This window comes from Musa acuminata, unplaced genomic scaffold (assembly GCF_036884655.1).
Source record: "Musa acuminata AAA Group cultivar baxijiao unplaced genomic scaffold, Cavendish_Baxijiao_AAA HiC_scaffold_390, whole genome shotgun sequence".
NCBI lineage: Eukaryota > Viridiplantae > Streptophyta > Magnoliopsida > Zingiberales > Musaceae > Musa > Musa acuminata.
In genome coordinates, this window is record NW_027020640.1 from 543 (window position 1) to 10,913 (window position 10,371).

Sequence of the window (10,371 nt, forward strand, 5' to 3'; positions counted from 1 at the left end):
GGTTAGTGTGGAGAGAGAGAGAGAGAGAGAGAGAGAGGCACCATACTCGATCAACTTGTTCATTCCATCGGTCGTTGTCCCCAACTCCATTAGCCTTCTTTTGGTTTATTTTTCTCTTCCTTTTTTTTGTGTCCGAGTCAAGAAAGGTTGTGTCGACAACAGACGAGGAGAATATGAAGGCTAAGGTAGACTCTTTTGCACGAGGCAAACTGTGTAGGGTTAATAAAAAGTAACTTCGATGTTCCTATCCTTCTTGGATGCCATGGGACCTATAATTTTTGTTAATGGGCGCAAACAACAAATTAATAGGTTAGATTCTATTCTATTCTATTCTATTCAAACACATCCGCGCATCTGCCACGCTAGATAAGACATGGGCATGACCCTTTGATGGATCAATCACGAAGAATGGTTATACGGCTTTACCTTTGAATCTACGTCAAAATGGTCAAAGTTACCATGGAAACTATCACAATCAAACTCCACTATGTATCATTAGACACTTCAATTCTGTATCCATGTGAAACTAATCTTCCTGCCAACATTTATAATACAAACTCAATAAGAGACCTTCTTTCATGGGTCTCATTTTGCTTTCATAGGGGGCATATCAAAATTGTTCCTTGAGGCTTAAATTACCAAACTTGAGCTACTTTAATTGCAGGAGTAAATTCCAAATGGTAAAAATGGTATGTATATATAAACGACTATTCAGGAAGAAATTTAGGCACTCTAACCAAACAATCTTATTGATTATTCTAACAAAAGTGAAAACAGCATGATACAGACTCCACTAAACCATTACAGATAACAAAGCGATAACAAAGATCAAGCAGACAATTTGTACCTATTGCTGCTCGGTTGTGTTATCAAGGCTAGCCAAGAAACTGTACCACGACACCAAGTGATGTTGTCAGAACTACCCCTTTGATAGGCCTCCTGTAACAGTTTCTTTGCTGCTTGTTCTGGATCTTGTAGGGGTTTGACAATAGCTACCACCGCCTCCTGAATTTGGAACCAAATGAAAAAGAAAGGGTTCAATCTTCGGAGATGATATTTCAGGTACCTACTTTTTTTTTTGTTTTTTGTTATTTTCTTCTTTTAAAGTATACCTCATTCGTTCGTGACAACATCCCACAATCAGTCACTTGCAAGGATGAGGAATTCGAGAGATCCATCAACCGCTTCCACCTGCATTCAACAGTAGTCGAAGCAGTCAAAGGCATTACTGTCAGATGATGATATGTCTCGAGTCTTGAAGACAATAACATTGTAGGAATAAAGTGATAGGTCAGAGATCAAACATGAATTTCTGGATCTGCGACAACAAACTGTTTCAGGTGCCTATCACCAAATGCACGAGAAACGGCAAGAACACCACCGACACGCCATGTCCCTGCAGTTACAGTTGATCAGTATTTATATAACGAAATGATCTAAACTGATAAAAAATGATGGAGGAGATCAAGTACCAGCCCACATTACAAAGCCCCCAGCATCCTCAATCCTTTGCTCTCTCATCTGTTTGGTCAGGCTTGTGATCCCTTGAGACAGCTATAGCTGCAAAAGTTACAAAAAATAGCGTGAGCCGAGTTCCTAGTAAAGAACTAAACTTTTAAGAGGCTCAATCAATAATTCAATACAAGATTCTGGTGATTGTATTCTATTTCAGATACTGAATTTGTTAAAAACAGAACCTTCAAGCACATCCAGAGAAAATCATCTCCATATTATCACCATCAAAATAGAGTGATTGGTTTAATTATGAGAGCTCACATCAACCAAGTACCACAACAGGTTGATTTGCCAGGTCTCTGTTGTTCAAAGTACCAAGAACTGGCTTTTGACCATGATGCACGAGGGACAAAAGGTTTCTTTCTCTAAATTACCAAGCAATCAGAAGAATTGCCGTTGCAATCTACTGCACAAACTAGAAGCAAAACTTACCATATGGGGAACAAAAGACTTTTTTCTCTAAATTATGAAGCACCCAGAAGTTCGTTTGGTCAACTACTCTATCATGATCAGAAAATTGCTTTTGCAATATATTGTAAGAACCAAGAAACAGAACTTGCAAGTAAAATGGGTGCTCTACAAGAAATTGGCACAACTGTTTGCCTCAGAAAAGGACTTGTTGCAACTGATGCCACTGAAAAACCAAGAATCAGATGTTTGTATCAAGAGGTTCATAGAATACATAAACTTTTGTATTAATTGAGCACAAGTTGAGATGCCAAACTCGATTTAACAAAGAAAAAGTGGGAAAAAAAAAACAACGAAAATTAGAACCACAAGCAGCTTTTAATATGCTAAATAAAAAGTCTTTATTAGTTACAATTTTCAAGATAACTGGATCGAGTGATGCAACAAATTCTAGATTGATTTTTCGACCCAATCAATTGAAATGAGAAGAGATTGCATGGATATCTTATAAAGAATACAGAACAACCTCAACGGGCATAAGAACAAACATAAACAACAGGATTCAATGACAACAAGTATGTCAACAGCACCACACAGTACTGTTTATTGCCATTCATAAATCAATCAGAAATTTGAATCTAGTTAGAAGGCAATAATCTCAAACTAAAGATGACCACATATAGTAATTGAACCATGAGATGAACAAATGGGCAAGCAAACATCCAAACAAAAGCAAATGGTAGATCACGGATAATGATTATGGAAATATGTAAAATGTTAAATACCAAGCTCTACATACATGAGGGATGATTTTTGATAAAAAATATGTAAATTTGGCAAGAAAAAATAATGGAGACACAATAATATCTACCTAAAGTTCCATATAAAAAATATATTCTTTAACACTGAACAAAACAAATAATGGAGAAATATGCTTATGACAAGCTTCAGGATTAAGGAAACATCAACTTCCATTGTCATCCTGTTTTGTCATTGGCGTGAATAGTTAAACTCCCGATCGTCGAAGTCTACGATTAGATGGTTTTGACAAGGGTCAATTCCAGAATGCAAGAAATATAACCAACAAAATGTGGACTGGAGGATAAAAGACCGTAGAATAATAAATCACACCAATAAAAATCCCATTTGTAGATTCCAAGACATGTCATACATCTAAAGTGGTACCAAAACCTACTATGTACAGCGCTAAATGGAAAGTTTCATCAAGGAACAACACTCAAGCGATGAACAAAAAATAGTTCTTAGATCATACATTAAAGACAAGATAACATGACTAAACTATTAGTATACAATTTCACCAAAAGTATGTAGCTATGAAACCACTGTAGCATCGATAAGTCATAAAGACATTAAGTGCAATGGCTTATAGAAGTAGCATAAAAAAGTGATTATTATTCTTTAAATAATGCTGTGTAAAAATTGGATAACTTAATATTAAGTTTCCAATCCTGTTTAACTTGCTAGTAAACTATTAATCTTCAAATCTCATTTCAAAAAGAGTACATGCAATACGAGAGCGTAATGAACTTTAGCACCTCATCCATCATCAACAATTTAAATCCTCATTTATCACCATAAGTGTGCAGTTTCAGCCATTTCTGAAGATTTTTTCGCAGGTTCAATTCTCCAATTTCAGGCTTAAATTCTGTGAATCCAAACAGGAATATGTTCTCTTTCTCCTTCCTGTCTATACTTTTTTATATTACTATATTTTTGAAGAATCTGAAACTATATGATTATTTGTTTCAATGTGTTCAGTACACCAGAGACACACAGAGCTACTATAGCATTTGGCAGGATCAAGAGAAGGCCAAAAAACTTTGTTGGTCTAGAACCTACATATATCCTAAGAACCTAGATGTCACTGGTGTCACATTCTAAATATTGCTCTTAAATAGGTTGGGTTGTCAGAATACAGTTAGTAAAAAAAAATGCAGTAAACTCCATCTAAATTGAGCCGGTTTAGTTCTAGATTAAGTACAGAAATCCGTTACACATAATTGATGATAAGAGAACTGATTTAAGGATGAGGGGCCTACCATCTCCTCCTCTACATATGACAGCTCTAGAGTCCCCAACATTTGCAACGAGCAAACGATCACCAACAAGGACAGCTGTTGATGCAGTTGAACCCGCCTCTCGGTTCTGGCTGTTCTCAGATTTCAAAAATTCTGCGTCCGTGTGGTTGTATGCATCAGCTGAAGGTAACAGCACAGATGAATTTCATAAGCCAAATATTATTGTTCTCTAAAAGCTCTTTCATAGTACAAAATGCAAATCAGCACCACCTATAGCTGATTTTGTATCGGTAATGAACTTTGGATGCCTGAGTAAGTTGCTGAAGAGGTTTTGTTTAACATACTCTGCTACTTGGGCACCGCCATGACCTACATAACCACTCATCAAAGCATCAAAGTCTAACGTTAGGATATTGAATGTATAAGCAACTCTCCACGAGAGAAATTTACCCTAGAAAAGGATTGAAAGAAGCAAGTTAATGAATGGGTTTTCTATGTCAGTTTTACCAAAAATTTGCAAATACAAAAAAAAAAAAAGATAAGACATTCTAAACATAACAAAGACAACAAAATACTGCAGAAATTTTACCATCAAAGACCCCAAACAAGCCAACAATTTCTCCATCAACGCTGTCAATTCGCGTCTCATAGAAGTCTTCCATCGAAGATCTTTTCCCCGGACAGCTTGCATACCCATAACCAAACTTCCCATCTTGACTGTCTTGAAAGAAATAAGCATGAGTTTTAATGTTAGATTGACACGCAAGAGTAGGATGTTTCTTTACAGCCTACTTTAGGCAACATATTCAACTGCAGATTCAAGAACCACAATTAACAGATAGGAAGCAGTTCTATGAGTTTATTCAGCGTAAAAGAACCATGTTTCCCATGTAAGTTCACACATCCATATCTGACGAACCATCTCATAACTTGTTTGTCAATTATTAAGGATCTAACTTATATTGAATTATTAAGGAATAAACGACTGTTTATACATAAAAAATAAATAAATAAATAAATCTCTTCCAATAACTAGCTAGTTTGTCTTCGAATTAGAACTCAAAATATATGAAGCGAATGCTAGCATAAGATCAGCTCGAAAATCGCACGAGATACGAAACATAAACAAATCTAGAAAAGAATATCGTAAGCCTTAATACGACTTCACAAGGAATAAACGAACGAGACCTGAGTCCTCCCCCGCTGACCGGAGCACCGTCTGCTTGAAGCCCACTGATGGAGTTCAAATACCCCATCTTCCCTCCGAAATATTCGCCCCCCAAACAAAGATCAAAGTGAGGGAAGATCCCACCGAAACCACCGAAACAAGAAGGCCGATCCAATCAGCCTGGAAAGAAACCCATGCCCGATTTCCTCACACTCGAATCAGCCGTCGATCCCCACCGCGACCAAATTCACCCCCTGCAATCGACATCCGATACCCCCTCCCCCCCACAAACGTTTACCACGTCGATCAACGGAAGCAATCTCGAACTCCAAAAAGAAAAGAGGGCAGATGAAGAGATCCTTCACCGAGAGACAGAGAGAGAGAGAGAGAGGAGACGCCGAGCACTGGTTTCGATCGCTGGCAACGGGGAAGAAACGTCGAGGGAGGAAACAACGGATTAATGGTGGGGGGTAGGCGGTGGGTTTTGAGTAGAAGTTAAAATGTATGAATGGATATGCTTAGGTCTCCATTTGGTACCGAAAATAAATAGATAAATAAATACACATGTCTCAAGAAAAATAACTTTAATTGAGCGTTAAAGTATAATTAATTAAGTTTAATTGACTAAATCGAAGATCTAATTAGCAATATATGAGCATACATAACAATGCTATAATAACAATCAAAACTTAAAAGGACAAAAAATGGTTGTAATAAATCATACATTTGTGTGTGAGAGGTCACTTCTATCTTTCCTTTGCGTGCTTGCATTGCTTAAGTGGTTGCCATCACGTAACCGCATGCCATCGTTATACTTGTCGCTTGTTTGGGTGTTCTTTTCGATGCATGATTATTCCATTTCTTATGAGATATATATATATATATCGGGAGGAAGCATAATATAATGCAGCTTAATTCCCGATGGAATTAACGTGATGAACACCGACATTTTCTCGAGCATAGTATATTAACATGATAGAGCTTTTTTTCTGGGGGATTACCGATGAAATCCATGTGGGGAAGACGAGCACGTCGTTGACTTCGATCGGAAGCTGTGGCGAGGATCGAAATGACTCAGGCAGTTGGCAAGTCAACGCCTCAATCCACCAATTTTTAGTGAGGATGAATGCGATGCAAATTCCCTGTTGCATTAATTTGGTGGTATTATATATAAACACAACAATTTTCATATTTATTGACTCGGTCAATCTCTGTAAGTCGATTGTCATTTGCCCCTCGAACAGCAATTTAATGCATATGAATGTGAGGGAATTCTCTCTTTTTTTTTTTTCTCCATAAAAGAGTCTCACGTTTTCAGAAATTTTCCGACATCAATTTTTTTTTTAACCTAATACCGATTACAATATTTTTAATACGATGTTATAGTATTTTAGTAATACCCAAAAAATAATATAATATAATATATTTATAAATATAATTATTTTGAAAATATTATTTTTTACAGTATTTTTATTTTATGTTATAGTATTTTTCATAATATAAAATATTATAACTATATTTTTTATTGCATTGACGATTGTTTCTTAGTATTACTGAAAATACTATAATTGGATCGATTCATCCAACTAGTCCACAGAAAAAGGAAAAAAAGAAAAAAAAAAAAAGGGTAGATAATTGGATATTTCAAGGATTAAGCAAAAAATTAAGCGCTATTAAAAATCTGAAAAATGAGAAGTTTCTTTTTTTAAAATCAATATGTGTATATATTGATTTATATGCTAAGTAAGCGGTGGTGGTTCGCTCGCCCGCGGCACCTCCCTTACGGCTTTCTTATTTAAGTTTCCGCGTCCCACCACCGTGCTTGTATGTATATATATACACATGTTCTTGTCATCCTCTGCGTCTTCTATCGACACAACTTTCTTCTTTAAGGACCGATTACCATATTCATAAACTCTGACCATGAAACTATATATATTTCATATTTATTGTATTAAAATAAAGTGAAAAAAATATCATTCTTCATATATTTTTATGAAAATGATAAATAGTAATTACATTTAAAATTACCATTTGAGATATCATATGAAAACCTCAGTAAGACATTATCCATGATGATAGGGGTAATAATGGCGACATGACGTGTCACGACGACTGCCCCACCTGGGCGCCACTCTGCCCAATGAGGAAGGCAATAACGCTGACTCGACACGCGCTGACGTCATCCACTATCAGGCAACGACTTCCGACCCCGTGCACTTGACCACGACAGGAGAGGACGACGACCGACCCTCGCCCATACCCTGCGACAGTCCGGTTCTCCACGCAACGTTAGTAACAGCGTCAGACGTCGTCAGAGGTACGATCCTGCCTCCCACAGGCGGGCACATCAGGTAACGCTAAACTACCCTATAAATACCCCCGAGTTCTAAACGAAAGGGGGGACTTCTCCACGGCAGAAAACTCCCTTCCACATCATCTGACTTGATCGTCGGAGGGGTCGGGCCGAGCTTCCGACCCGACCTGTGTGCAGGAACGAAGGCAAGGTCGCATCTCCCAGTCACCACGACGAGGCTTCACCCCCCACGCTACGTCCCATTCGGACCGCCGTGACCGGCCACCCCAGTTGTCCCGAGGAGCGCCGCGTCGGATCCCCGCGCATTCGGACCCGAACCAAGCCGCGTCGGCCCCGAGGCCACGGCATACAGTTGTTCCCCGTAACATTTTGGCGCTAGAAGGAGGGCATACTGCCCGAGACCTCCTCGGCCACAGCCTACCCGAGACCTCCTCGGCCACAGCTTGCCCGAGACTTCCTCTGCGCGGCCTGCCCGCCTAAGTAGCTCCTCGGCCACTGCCTGCCCGAGAGCTCCTCGACCCCATGCTGCCCGAGACCACTCCTGCGCGGCCTGCCCGCCTGAGGGGCCTACCACCCCTACAACCAAGCCCAACTTGACCGACGAACCACTACTTGAGGTTCCTCGGCCACCCAGAGCCACCACTGCACATCCAACCCTCGTCAATTGTCAAGCTCCATGATTCCCACACCCCTGGCAATGAACCGGCCTTCGCCCGACAGAGACGGTTCCTTAGAACCGAAGCCATGCCTCGGACTCGCCTTACGGCAACCGACGCATAACTTCCATTGGGGGGGGAATATGATGAGGGTAATAATGGCGATAAGACTCGGGCTGACGTCAGCTGTCTCGGATGACGCATCGCCCCTCGGTTGACCTGACAACACCTGGTCAAACAAGACCAGAACGCCAACCGAGGCACGTCACTATCCTACAGGAGCCCAGCCCCTCACGTGACGCCAACACTAGTGTCAGACGCTACCGGGAGTTCGATCCTGCTCCCTGCTAGCAGTCCTACGCACCACCTTCACTATAAAAACCCTTGCATGCCAAGGGAGAAAAGGAGGGAGAGGACAACACAAAAACACCCTCAAAACCACTCCACTCCACATCACTAACTTGATCGTTGGAAGGGTCAGGCCGAGCTTCCGACCCGACCTGTGTGCAGGAACGAAGACGAGGCGCCTCTCACCGGACGCACAGGCGAGGAGCCCCTTCCCAGAGGAAACGGCGACCCCCCTCCACGACCGAACCGACCCGAGCCGGCGACCTCTACAGTCCCGAGGAACCCCCCTGGGAGATCCCCGCCATTCGGACCCAGAACAAACCGCGTCGGCCCCGAGGCCACGGCGTAAAGTTGTTTGCACTAACACATGACATCTAACGTATCGAGAAAAAAAGAGGGAAAAGGAAGCAGAGGTTACTTGGTGTTCGGGGTTTTAGCATCATCCCATTTGAATCAAGATTTCGGTACTTTTTTTTGCCGGACAAGACTTCCTGAGATCTGACCACTGAATTAACCGACGATGAGTGATCTAATTATGAAGTTGCATGAGTTTTTTGCCTTTCCAAATCTAACTACAGATATAATTCCATTAAAGATTCTTATCTGTTGGGCACATAGCGCATTAGTTCAGCCCATAATGCTTTAATAACTCATAGCTCATATTAGTATTTTCTTTTCTTTTAACATAAATCCTAACTTTTTTAATCTAAACGTGTGCAGGTAAGGTTGAAAAAAGAGGACAATGACGATTGTGGACGAGGTTGAGAAGAAAAAAAAAAAAAGAAAGGAGAAACTGTAATATTGGCAATTAAGGGCAAAAAAAAAAAAAAAAAAAAGAGAGATGAAGATGAGAATAATGCAGAGGTTCCTTTTATGACTTAAAGCATGCGGTAAGTATTATTTAGTATGTTATATTTCTTTTTTTTCTTAAATTTCAAAGCATATGAATTCGTTGCCGACGTTGTATAGAGTGCAGATTGGTTATAGTTGCCGAATGACAAGATGTTGTTGCTCGACAGGGAACGCATGCATGCATGCATGCATATGAATCAACTAAACAATCCTCTTCTCTTTCAGGACATGTGAACTTTTTCTTGCACAACCTGTTTACTTTGCAGAACCTGTCTATGATATGTTATACCTTCTCGTAACAATTTTAATATTGTCTCCCAAGAAATCATTTCTTGCTGTTTCATTCACAATGGCAGAAAATTCTACTAACAGAAAACCCTCTATTTCATGATATTTAATCGTAGCATTGGACACATGAAAGACAAAAATTTTCATTCAACTTCTCTTCTCTTATCTACGAACAGTTCCTCTTCTTCACCGCATGGCCGAAGCGTATTAGAGTAAGGGATCAATAGTGGGTAACTGCATCCCAGCGATCCCAGCTTCTTGAGTTCTCCATCCTTTATATCATAGCTATATGCCTCGCTATCTACGGTGAAAACAAGTGACGTGGTCATCGCCACCTCTCTCAGCACGACGCAGCTCACGTTGGGGGGTTCCCTGAACCCTATCTGGCCCAAGCTCACCTCATGCACCCTTACCCATCCTGGCGGACCGTCGTTTGTCTTCCTCAGCAGCCACAGTCCGATCACCCAAGTACACATTTCGTAATGGATTAGGCACAGCGACTTCCCCTCCCACTTGCCTATTCCGATCGTGTCCAAGTAGGCGACGGCTGCTTCTTTCGGCAGAGGGATGATCTGCGTGCGCTCCTTCCTCACATCAAAGGCGACGACATAGTGGTCGATCCTCTCGTACGATTTCGAATGTGACGATGCCCAGAATACGACGTCGTCGCAGACCACCGGGTGCTCCAAATGTAGTTCCATCCGACCGAAGTCGAGTTCCTTGTCCATCGTCCACACCCTCGCAGACGAGTCATAGACCTGACAGCGGTGCAACGAGCTC

At 40.8% G+C, this 10,371-nt stretch overlaps 1 pseudogene; it reads right to left on the reverse strand.

The window, feature by feature from the left end:
• Positions 1-1,113: 1,113 nt before the first annotated feature.
• Positions 1,114-5,790, reverse strand: LOC135658317 (probable protein phosphatase 2C 59; annotated as a pseudogene).
• Between the last annotated feature and the right edge of the window lie 4,581 nt (positions 5,791-10,371).